This window comes from Tasmannia lanceolata, unplaced genomic scaffold, assembly GCF_043159265.1.
Source record: "Tasmannia lanceolata isolate RefF3 unplaced genomic scaffold, GAP_Taslan_0.1 ptg000011l, whole genome shotgun sequence".
Classification (NCBI taxonomy): domain Eukaryota; kingdom Viridiplantae; phylum Streptophyta; class Magnoliopsida; order Canellales; family Winteraceae; genus Tasmannia; species Tasmannia lanceolata.
Genome location: NW_027518688.1, coordinates 14,077,413 through 14,089,095, shown reverse-complemented (window position 1 = coordinate 14,089,095; position 11,683 = coordinate 14,077,413).

Here is an 11,683-nt window from a genome sequence, read left to right as displayed (position 1 = left end):
GTCCCTTAAAAAACACATTATAGGATGTTAGGATTAAATGATGAGGAATGATAGAATGAAGCGCGGCCTTGCAAAAGTCAGCTACAAGGGCGCTCCTATTGGTTGGTTTCAGCAGAGCGCTTTTATGATGGGGAAGAAAAATATGGAAACGGTTTGGCCATTAATGTACTTTGCTAAAACCAACAAATAGCCGCGCGAGCTTGTAACTGATTTTTGCAACGGCACCCTTCATTCTATCATTCCTCTTAAATGATTTATTTGATATTTGTGAATGGGAATTCCAAAGTAAGGCCTATGAGATGGACGGTTCAAATCAGTCAGATGTGGGACCCATGACATAGTGGGTCTCAATTTTTATCGATTTGAACCATCCATTTGACCTCGCCTTCGATCTCTCATTGCTCAAAACATGGAGCCAATCAAGAAACATCAACATCCAATGATGTGCATTTTTTGGTCATTGAATATGGACGGTCAGATCTATATCCAAGCACATTAAGAAATTGGATTAATTGCAAGCCTATAAATATAGATGGGATTGGCTAGCGACTATCGCAAAAGGCATTTCGCGGATGGGCTGTTGCATGTGAGAGTAGCCACTCAGGCTCACTTTTCAGAAGATCTTGTCTTCATTCATGAGGTGGCTGCTCTCACATGCAACAGCCCAACCACGAAATGCCTTTTGCGATGGACGCTAGCATACCACTTAACCAATGCACCATTATATTTTGTTAACCTGAGATGGAGAAAAAAAGAGGGATTTGCTAGGGACCATCGCAAAAGGCATTTTGCGGACTGGCTGTTGCATGATGACACAGCCATCTCAAATGAATTAATGAACAAGGACAAAATCTGTTGAGAAGTGAGCCTGTGCGGCTGCTTTCTCATGCAACAGCTGGTCCGCGAAATGCCTCTCCTACAAATCTCAGAAAAAAATTAGGGAAAAATGCACATAGACCCCCTCAACTATCTCACATTTTCACTTCTAACCCTATAGTTTCGGAGTCACCAACGACACCCCCTGAACTTTATGACACATTTAAGTAGACCCCCTCCATTGATGGTCCGTCATTTTAACATGATGGAAAGACTCAAACTAACCTGGGTTAATATTTTGTGGACATAAATACCCTCATCACTAGTTTTAAGCCACTTGCAAAGGGATTAGGGTTACGCCATTTCCTTCCAAGCTTGTGTCTTCCTAGTCAACAGTTCCTCCTCCTCCATGGTATCAAGTGGCTCTTCTTTAAGACATCTCCCACCACAGACAACGAAACCCCACTCCATGGCTACATCAAACCCAAGAAAAAAACACTGATAAAGACAAAAAAGCCATAAAATATTAGGGTTTATGTGCAAAGCATGATAATGATGTGAATGAAGACAAAAAAACTCCTACATTGAGGGTTTGTGTTGATAAATAAAAGAGGGTTTGAATCAAACCCTAATTTTTCAGCTTTCAAGTATGAAAACCCTAATTTTTAGTTGGGAAAGAGGAGGGCAGTTGTAGACACCCCATTTTGACCTAGCCCTAAACCTTTATTTTGAATAAAAATTTCTTTAAATAAGTGATTTAGTGTCCCAAATCTCACCCTAAAGTAGTTTAGGATCCCAAGTAGGATCCCGTAAAATTTCGTAAAAATCCGTTTACAATTGCCTAACTAGGTGAGCTTAATTTGTCGTCTAGTGTAGCGTAGTGCAGTAGAGGGGTGAAAGTATCGAAGTGAGGGGAGTGTCAATATCAAAATACAGATGTGTAAATATCATTTCCCTTTAAACAAAAAAATGTACCAAAAAAAATAAAGAAAGAAAAGATTTTTACTCTTCCTTGCTTGTCCAGACCACCCTTGTGGGGTAAATGAATAGTCATAAATTTACCTATCAAAAACAAAAAAAGTCATAAATTACACTTTACGGGGAGTGTGCATTTACCAAGGCAAGGAGGTGTCAAAATCAACATTCCCCTTATCCATATAACAACGAATTAGGGGTCTATCTTGGGAAGAGAAGAAGTGATTATATACCATTATTTCGAGGGGTGTTTTGTTAACCAAGACCACCCCTTTACAATGAAAAAAAAATGCATTAGAGGTGGCTGTACATGGAGGAAACAAGGGGGTGCTAATTTACCAAAACAGTGTGGTGCCTATATCAGTTTCTTTGGAACTAAAATAGAGGGGGGTGAGCTAGCAATATAATGGCTGCCAAATGAAATAAAAAGGTAGAATACATCATTTTCCTTAGGACCATTCTTACCCTAGCCAATCCCATGTTGAGTAAAGAGCAGTCACAAATACACTAAGAGGAGCTGTCCAAGGTAAGAGTAGGGGTGTGAATTTATCATTTCCTTTTATACGTGCTATTCAAATTTGGGCACAGGGGGGATCCCTTTTTTCGTTGCAAAGGAGGAGGAGAGCTCAATTCCCATCGCCAATTTTCTTTTGCCAACCTATTCCCGCCGGCAAATCCGAGCTCCGGTTCTGGCCTCACCATCATTCTATCATTTCCTTTTTCTTTCACCCTCATCCACACCACAGCCATCTCCATCTTCTCATCTTCACCCTCTCTAAAGCCCACATCAATCAACCAACCCTAAAAACAGAGGAGGATTGAGGAAGAAGAAGATCTGCAATGGCCATGGATCCTAGCCTCCTCCACTAACCCCCCACCACCATCTTCAACCTCAAGCTCCACCACCAATCAGCCACCATTAAACCCACCTCCATTAGCAGTCATCATCTCCTCCATTTCAAACACAAAACCCTCAACCTCCTCTATTAAGAGACCAAACCACCACCTCCTTAATCCCCACCATCATCGAACCCAACTCTTTCCACCTCAAACCACCAACAACCACTTCATCATCAAACCCTACCCCATCTCCTCTTCTCCAACCACCAAGTTCATTTCCATTAATTCCGGCAATCTTGCCGGAATCCGACCAACCCACTTTCCTAATTCATCTTCTCCTCCATTTGCATCATTGTTTCCACCTCCATCTACAGCAGCCCATTCAATTTCAGCCCCAAACCCTCTTCATTTTCCCCACCATCTAAACTTTCAGCCACCACATTCAATCCTCCCACAAAGCCTTAATAGAGAGAAGTAGCAGAGAAAGGGAGAGTAGATTTGCAGAGGGCTCGAGAGAGGAGGAAGAGAGCCACGACATCATCAGCCACCACCATCTCCATTACAAGTTGCTAAAATAGGTTGGTTGCTACATTGTTTTAGACTTCTATATGTTGTTGATCATGTAAAACTGCTTATATATGCTGTTGATGGTAAAAATTAAGTTTTTTCGAGCTTTTCTGGTGTGAATCAGCAAAAACTTTTAACATAAGAGTTGTAGATCATCTTGAGTAGATAAATTTCGGTATAAGATCTGTTAAAATTGGTAAAGAATTGAGCAAGTTATATTGATTTTAAGATTTCAGCTCAAAAAGGGGTTTAAATGAGGATTTTCGTGATTTCTGCTCTGATCCAATTGGAATTAGTAAAATCTTTGAACATGAAAGTTGTTAATCATGATGTTTAAAACGATTTTTATGTTTATGATATTTACCGTTTTAAAGTGTGTGAAGAGCTATGATGAAAACAAGTTTCAGTTTCCTGAAACTCGGTTTTCTTGGAATCAGATCAGAAATGTCAATTTTCCGGCCATCTCCAATAAGAATTGGCCGGAGTGATGAACTAAGAAAGTGTTATTCTATTCATTTTAAAGAAATTTTATGTTTTGAGTTTTTACTATTTTTGATGATTAAATGATGAAATTAGCAATATAAAGTTTTAGTTTCTAGAAACTCTGTTTTGTTGAAATCAGATGGGAAATGTCAATTTTTCGGCCATCTCCGCTAGAATTGGCCAGAGTGATAAACTAAGAAAGTGTTCTTCTATTCATGTTCCAAAAATTTTATGTTTAGTGATTTTGCTGATTTGGATGTTTGGATGGTGCATTTCTCAGTAGAAAATCTCAGTTTTTATGAATTTTGCATAATTATGCCTTTTGATTTGATCTAGGGGTTCTATATTCTTAAACTAGATTATGATCAATATTGCTGGATGTTTAAATGTTAGGAACCTTGATTCATTCTGTTAATCATGTGTTATGTGATTTCCATGCTTTGCTTCATAGGATGTGATTTTCATCCGTTGGTTCATAATGTTGTTCACATGTTATAGTTTAAAAATGAATGCAATATACTGAAAATTTATGTGAAAGAATGTTGAAAAATTGATGCTATGATGTTATGTCTCTGCTTGAAGCTATTAGATGTCATATCTTGCTCTATACTTAGACTCCTAGATTCTATGAGATTACCTCTTGATGTATGATTTGGTTTTCTAAAATTCAATGAATTTCTCTCCATGAGACAAGCCATGTCTCATATTCCTTTTCATGTTTGCATCTTTTAGGAGACATGCTATGTCTCATTTCCCTCTTGTGGCATCTCTTGGAGAGATGCATTATCTCTCATGTGCTCTTAGTTATACCCCCCTTAGTCATGTCCCCTTATTGCTTCTAGTTGAGTTCTTTCTTGTAGAGATGTATCATTTCTCGCTTTAAGTTTTGTTTTCTCTTGGGGAGATGTTTTAATGTCATGCTTTCCCTCTTAGAGGGACTTACCTAGTTATATTAGTACTCTCTTTCTATTTCTTCTTTATGTAGAGACCTTCTTAGTTTCTAGGTACCCTTAGTCCATTAGTTCTCTTTTCATTGCAAGGGCAATGAAAGAGTCATTTAGAGCCCTCATTAGGAGACACACCTTGTCTCGTCAGGAAGTTCTCATTTAGAGGCGAGCCTCATTTAGAGCTTATCCCTTAGGGAGTATACCCTGATTTTAGTATAGAGTTAGCGTATAGGAGGCATGCCTTGCCTGATTAATAGAACCCTCTCTAAGTTGTAACCCAACTTGTACCCCCTACTAGTTGGAGACCAACTTAGTCTGTTAATTGCCTTAGCCCTATTTATTCATTGCAAGGGTAATGATAGGGATACTTGGAGCCCACCTTTGTGTTTAGAAGACTTGCCCAGTCTCACTAGCACCCTTTTATATCTTATTTGCATTTAGGAGTCATTCTTTGACTTATTTACACCCCTCTTAGAGCTGCCAAACATGTTTTGATCTATTTGCACCTGTTTTAGTGTTGTTTGTTCAGTAGTCTATTTCATAGACTATTAGTTTGTCATCTAGCTTAGGAGTTTGTCCTTTAGTGTTTTTGTCACTCCTCTTTATTAGAGACTATCTCAGTCTTATTAGAACTTACCTATTTGGGAATTTAGCTTTCTTAGTGGGACACTAGTTTACTTGTTTTGATGTCATTTCACTTTTAGTGAGTTTGTTTGTTTGGGATTTTCCCTTTGCCCTAGGGTTTGGCTCTAGGGTGTTGCTTTGCTTGTTCCCTTTGGCCTTTGATCAAAATGGTAAAAATATAAAAATCAGAAATTGAAAATTCAAAAATATTTGGACGCTTTAAGATTTTAGGAGCGTAGTATGAGAGTTTGTTTCCGAACTACGTTGGCTTGATCCTATTCGACGAGGTACGTAGGCAGCTTGGGATTTTTATCCCAAGTTCAGCTATATTTTGTAAATAAATCATTTTAACCCTTTTAAAAATGCTAAAATCTTTCATAAAACGTGTTTTTGAAAAGCTCTTCCTTTAGAGTTAGGGGTTTATCCTAGATAGAGAGTTTTAGAGTCAGGAGTTTGTCCTTGATACGTTGTTTGATTGTTGTGTGTATGGTTTGTGTTTGTGTTAGAGTTAGGAGTTGTTCCTAGTTAGGAATGCCTCCGTCTGGTTAGTTGGCCATGCACATTGCCGACTGATGACTAGAATATGTTGTGTTAGTCTGCCCATTATTTTCCTTAGGACATACAATCTAGTTACACATAGGATATAGGTTCCACTTGCATTAATTTAGGGTTAAAAAACTTACATTTAGTTAGGGCATATAGGGAGTCCTAGAATTCACAATCCACTTAAATTTGAATATTGCTCAAGAAGCTTTAAAAACTAGTCCGGTCTTTTAAGATTGAGTCTAGTTTAGTGGTCTAGATGTCTTAGGCATCATAGTTTAGAATAGGTGCGAAGAACTACGTGACTCTGATTCTCGTGGAGGCGGGGATACGTATGCGGCTTGGATGAACATCAGACCATCCAAGAGTCGAGGAATACATTTAGAGTTTAGGGTCTGTTGTTAGTATTTTATGAGTTGTGTTTGTTATTCTCTACTGTTTATTGCATAGGATCATGCTAATGTGCTTTCATTCTTTGATTGATATTGATTTGTCATTTGCATATTTTAATTGTAGCCGTTATCTATTCACTATAGACTTGTTTAGTTGTGGTTTATCATGCTTAGCCTTAGCCCTTTTGGTTCTTTACAGTTTTCATTACTGCTCATACTCTTGCTTAATTATAAGTTATTCACCGCTTTCTTTATTGTCTTAACTCATGTGTAGCTGTAGTTCTTTCATTTGTTCATCTCATCATATACATATATTCATTTTGCTGAATATACCTGATCTTATATTATATTAGGCGCTATGTGTTCGCCCTAATTTATAAGCACTATGTGTTCGCCCTAATGTATATAGGCGCTATGTGTTCGCCCTAAGTTCCATTCTATTATTCTTTTATCCGTCTGTCATTTTGTTTATTCTTTATTTTGTTTACTGTATTCTTAATTCATTTCATGATTAACTGCTAGTTTTAGATTTCTTTTCCTATACAGACCTTATACCTTTAGCTGTAACATGCATGTGTTTGCCCACCAGAACTTAGACACCCATTAGGCATGACACTCATAACTTAGCTATGCTTAGGTGACACTTCTTTTATTTATTTTGTATGTGCTTATTATCCCCGGGTCATGCATGTTTAGGTAGACGTTTTTCTCGGGGATATTTATTCCCATTTCACATGATTTTCATCCAAAACTCTTCAAAGTTAATAATAAATGGCATAAGAGACCGAGTGCTTATACTTGGGTGGATTGAGATGCTCTTCAGACCTTCCTCATCTGTAATCAGGCACGGACCCATATATATTTCTGGTTATCCATTGCACAGAGGATTTTATTTTTGGGTTCCATGGCCTATCCATGGATGGCGACTCTGAGTTATTTTAGGTACGTCTTGGTTTCGGGCCCTGGCTCTGGATAAAGAGGTATCTCATTCATTTTATATCGCCACTCGTGCTATGCTGTGAGGGTGGCATCATTTTAAGAGTTCCTTAATAGAGCTCTCTTTCATGTGGATGATCCAAAGGACCGACGGGGGACCCTGTTCTCCCGCTGCCTCCTCCGGATAGGGGTTCAAAGCAGTATAGTCATTTCCAGCTCTCTGTCCACTTCGTCTCGTTAAAAAAACCCAACAAAACCTCAGGGGGTGTCATTAGTGACTTCAAAACTACAGGGTTAGAAGTGAAAATGTCTGATAGTTGAGGGGGTCTATCTGTATTTTTCCCAAAAAATTATACAAGTGTTGAAGAGAGAAAAAGGTTGTAGCATGAAAGAACATGATATGCATGGTGTGTGTGTGTGTGTGTGTGTGTGTGTGTGTGTGATGACATAGGGTATCCCCACGCCATGACATAGTGACGCGGGGAGCGTGAGTAGCAACTACAAGATAAAAGATCAACCCAAGAAGTGATGTAGAACATATGGCGTTGAACAAGTCTTTTATTTTTAATTTTCGTCATTTTATTTGTAGTATTTTTTTAGGGCATCAAATCTTGTTCTTTTGGCATGATTTTGGTGTTTTTAGAAAGGTTTTTCGATTACCTATCTAAAGAGCCAATGATTACGCGATTTGGACTTTATTTGGCTAAGTTATAGGCATTTTACGGATATGGTATAGGTTATATTATGGGATTACTATTTTAAGAATATTTTATTTATGTTGCTTTAGTTAGAAGACTGAGAATAATGGTTAGGCAAGTATTTAGGGTATCACTTGTGAAGAGAGCATTGGCTCTTTCACGTGGGTGAAAGAGCTTTGCTCCTTTCTTGTGTTATATTGGAGTTTTTTTGTGGCATGGGTTTTCAAACCCCCATGATATTATTTTAGTTGATTCTCGTGTTGATCTCCATCTTGTGTTGCTGCTCCACGCTCCCTGCACCAGTTGGTATCAAAGCAGAAGGGATCTCCGACGCATGCACAACGTTGGATGAAGAAGTCGCTGCACCTAACGTCGGCCAGCCTAATCCAACTGCGGAGAACGAAGAACTCCAACAAGTGAAGACTTTCACACAATTAGCACTGCTCGAAGCCAACATCCATGAGAAGACGGCCATGGATCTGAGAGTGCCTTTGAGAGCCCTTTTCATGGCTATGCTTCACATAAGGGATCATTATAAAAAAAAAAGCTTCATGTAAGGTATCAAGAAAAGATGAAAAAAATAAAGGAAGAATGGAAAGTTGGTGCAACGGCGAAAATCAGATTTGGAGGACGATGGTTTAAACTCGAGGTCGAGTTTTCTTCAAGCAGGGGTGAATGATGCAGAATGCATGGCGTTGAACAAGTTTTCTATTTTTATTTTCTATTTTCGTCATTTTATTTGTAGTATTTTTAGGGCATCAAATCTTGTTCTTTTGGCATGATTTTGGTGATTTTAGAAAGGTTTTTCGCTTACATATCTAAAGAGCCAAAGATTAACGATTTGGACTTGATTTGGCTAAGTTATATGCATTTTACGGATATGGTATAGGTATATTACATTATTACTATTTTAGGAATATTTTACTCATGTTTCTTCTTTTTATTTATGTTGCTTTAGTTAGAAGATTGACAATAATGGTTAGGCAAGTATTTAGGGTTGCTATTCTTAGGTTTTGGCTCTCTATATTATGTAATGACATGAAAAAAGAAAGGGGAGATTGAATAAAGTTTATTTTTGGGATATCACTTGTGAAGAGAGCATTGACTCTTTCACGTGGGTGAAGGAGCTTCGCTCTTTTCACGTGTTATATTGGAGTTTTTCTCCAAAACCGTGGCATGGGTTTTGAAGCCCCCACGAGATTATTTTTAGTTGCTACTTGTGTTGATCTCCATCTTGTTTTGCTGCTCCACACTCCCTGTGTTACATAGGGCAGGACTAATCCCTAGATGCACGCAATCACCCGTAAACTACATGCATCGGGTAAGCCCGGGGGAGTTGAACTCGCGTCTATGGGGAGCAAACCCACTATGCCAACCCTATACGTGTTGATATGCATGGTTTTGTATTTAAGTAGAGAGAGAGAGAGAGAGAGAGAGAGAGAGGAATCTATTTAAGATTTAAAAAATGGCTAAGCTGGTTGTCTCCGTTATTATGAGGTTTTTTTTTATGCTGGGATTTTGATTTTGGAAGGGCACCCTTCAGTTTATCTTTCCTTAAATTTATTTAATTATAAAATACTTAATAAATATAATTTTCTTTATACCTACAAGAAAACAGTATGAGTCGTGCACGGATATTATTCATGTGAAAATACGTACTTTTTTTTGAAAGATAAAATCATAATTTCAAAACAAAATACGTACTTTTATAACATTTTGTTTTGGGTCGAAATAGAAGAAAAGCTTAAAAATGTAAGGTGTTTAGTAGCTAGACAAATTTATATCTATAAGGTATTTATAGCTAAAGAGGAAATTGCATGTATAAGATATCCGATAGCTATAAAGAAATTTACATTTATAAGATATTTCCATAATATATAAAGATAGATTAAATATCTTATAAGTATAATTTTTCTATAACTATAAAATACTTTATACATGCAAGTTTCTCTCTAGTTATTTAATACTTACACATTTTAAGCATAGCCCACTTTAATATTGTTGAACCTGAAAATTTTCAAAATAAAGGAATATGATAAATAAAATAAGAAGAGGAAAAGGTGGTTACACATTACTTTATTCCTAAAATTAAAATACTTTAATCAAAAGAGAAAAAGTCGATGGCTAAAAGGGGGGAGGGGGAAGAATTTCTTAATTTTAAGGAAATGAGAATTCTCGCAAAGGAAGATATGAGTCATTCACATCTTAAAAAAGGGAGTTATGTAACTCCATTGTGGAATCCAAGATAAGGGGTGAGGTTGCATTCACAACGGCTCCAAGAAGAGAAAGTTGGGATCATGGAGTGAGAGATAAGGGGTGAGGTGGCACTTGTCAACAAATCCAAAAGAATTCTATAAATATAGGGAGGATCCTTCCGATCTTTTGGAGAAAAAAGCGACGCGAAGAAAGAGATGAACCAAAGAAGAAGAAAAAAATAGAGAACTGTAAAAAAAAAAATTGAAACTAAGAGCTTTCTTTTCCCTTTTGCAGATTGCCTTCGAGAGGAGATAAATCTTTTTGAGTTTCTTCCGGGAGACTAAAAAAGAAAAAAGACCTTTCTCCTTTGGGAGAAAGAAGATAAAAAGCACGGTTATCCAAAAGAAAGGAGACGAAGGATATCTTTAGAGTCTCTTTCGGGATACTCAAAGAGCAAAGAAGACCTTTCTATTTCGGAAGAAAGATGGCGAAAATGACGGTTCCCCACAAGGAAAGGAAAAGAAGACCTCTTTATAGTCTCTTCAGGAGAGACTCAAAGAGCAAAGACTTTTCCCTTATAGGAGAAAGATAACGAAAAAGACGGTTCCCCAAAAGGAAGTGGAAGACCTCTTTAGAGTCTCTTCCGGGAGACTCAAAGAGAAAAGAAGACATTTCACTTTCGGGAGAAAGATGAGGGAAATGACTGTTCCCCAAAAGGAAGGAGAAGACCTCTTTGGAGTCATTTTCGGGAGGCTTAAAGAGCAAAAAAGACCTTCATCCTCCGAGAAAATGATGATGAAAAGGACGGGTCCCCAAAAAGGAGGAGAAGACCTCGTTAGAGTCTCTTCCAGGAGACTCAAAGAGCAAAGAAGACATTTCTCTTCTAGGAGAATGATGATCTCTTTAGAGTATCTTCCAGGAGACTCAAAGAGCAAAAAAGATATTTCTCTTCCAAAAGAAAGATGAGATGACTCAAAGGAATTTCTCTTTCGGGAGGACCCTTTACAAAATAGAGTCAAAACTACTACTCAAGAGAGCCTCTTCCTGGAGGACTCTCTTACAAAAGAGTTGAAACAAGATTATAAAAAATGACTCAAGAGAGCCACTTTCGGGAGGACTCTTTTACAAAAGGGAAGAAATAAAATCATCAGAGAAGACTCGGAAATAAAATTCAACATCTCTCCAAGACAAAAAAGTTCCACATCCAAGAAGATTTGATTATAAGAAAAATCAGATTTTTCACGAAGCCCTTCTTTTGGGAGAATGAATAATTAAAATATGCATTTAGGTAGGGAATCTCTTGATGGATAATTGAGGTATTTTCTTTTTTCAAGAAATTTAATTATCAGTTGTTAGAGTCGGAAGTGTACATCCCCACAAAATTAATAAAACTTCTCCTCACAAGAGGGAAATTTAATCTCAATGCATTTTGTGTGTGATTCTCTTTTCATGCATGTGAAATTTGTTGCGAACAAATACACATGACAGTATTAGGGAGACATGTTTGGGACAGTTTGCACAAGTGTGTCTCCGTGTCATTTCCTTATTGAGAGTAAAGTTTCTGATATAAATATGCCAATATTGCTGATAAAGGTTGTTGACCATACAAATTCAGTTTTGGGTGAAGTAAATCTAATTTCAGAATAAAAAAGAAAAATCTATGTTT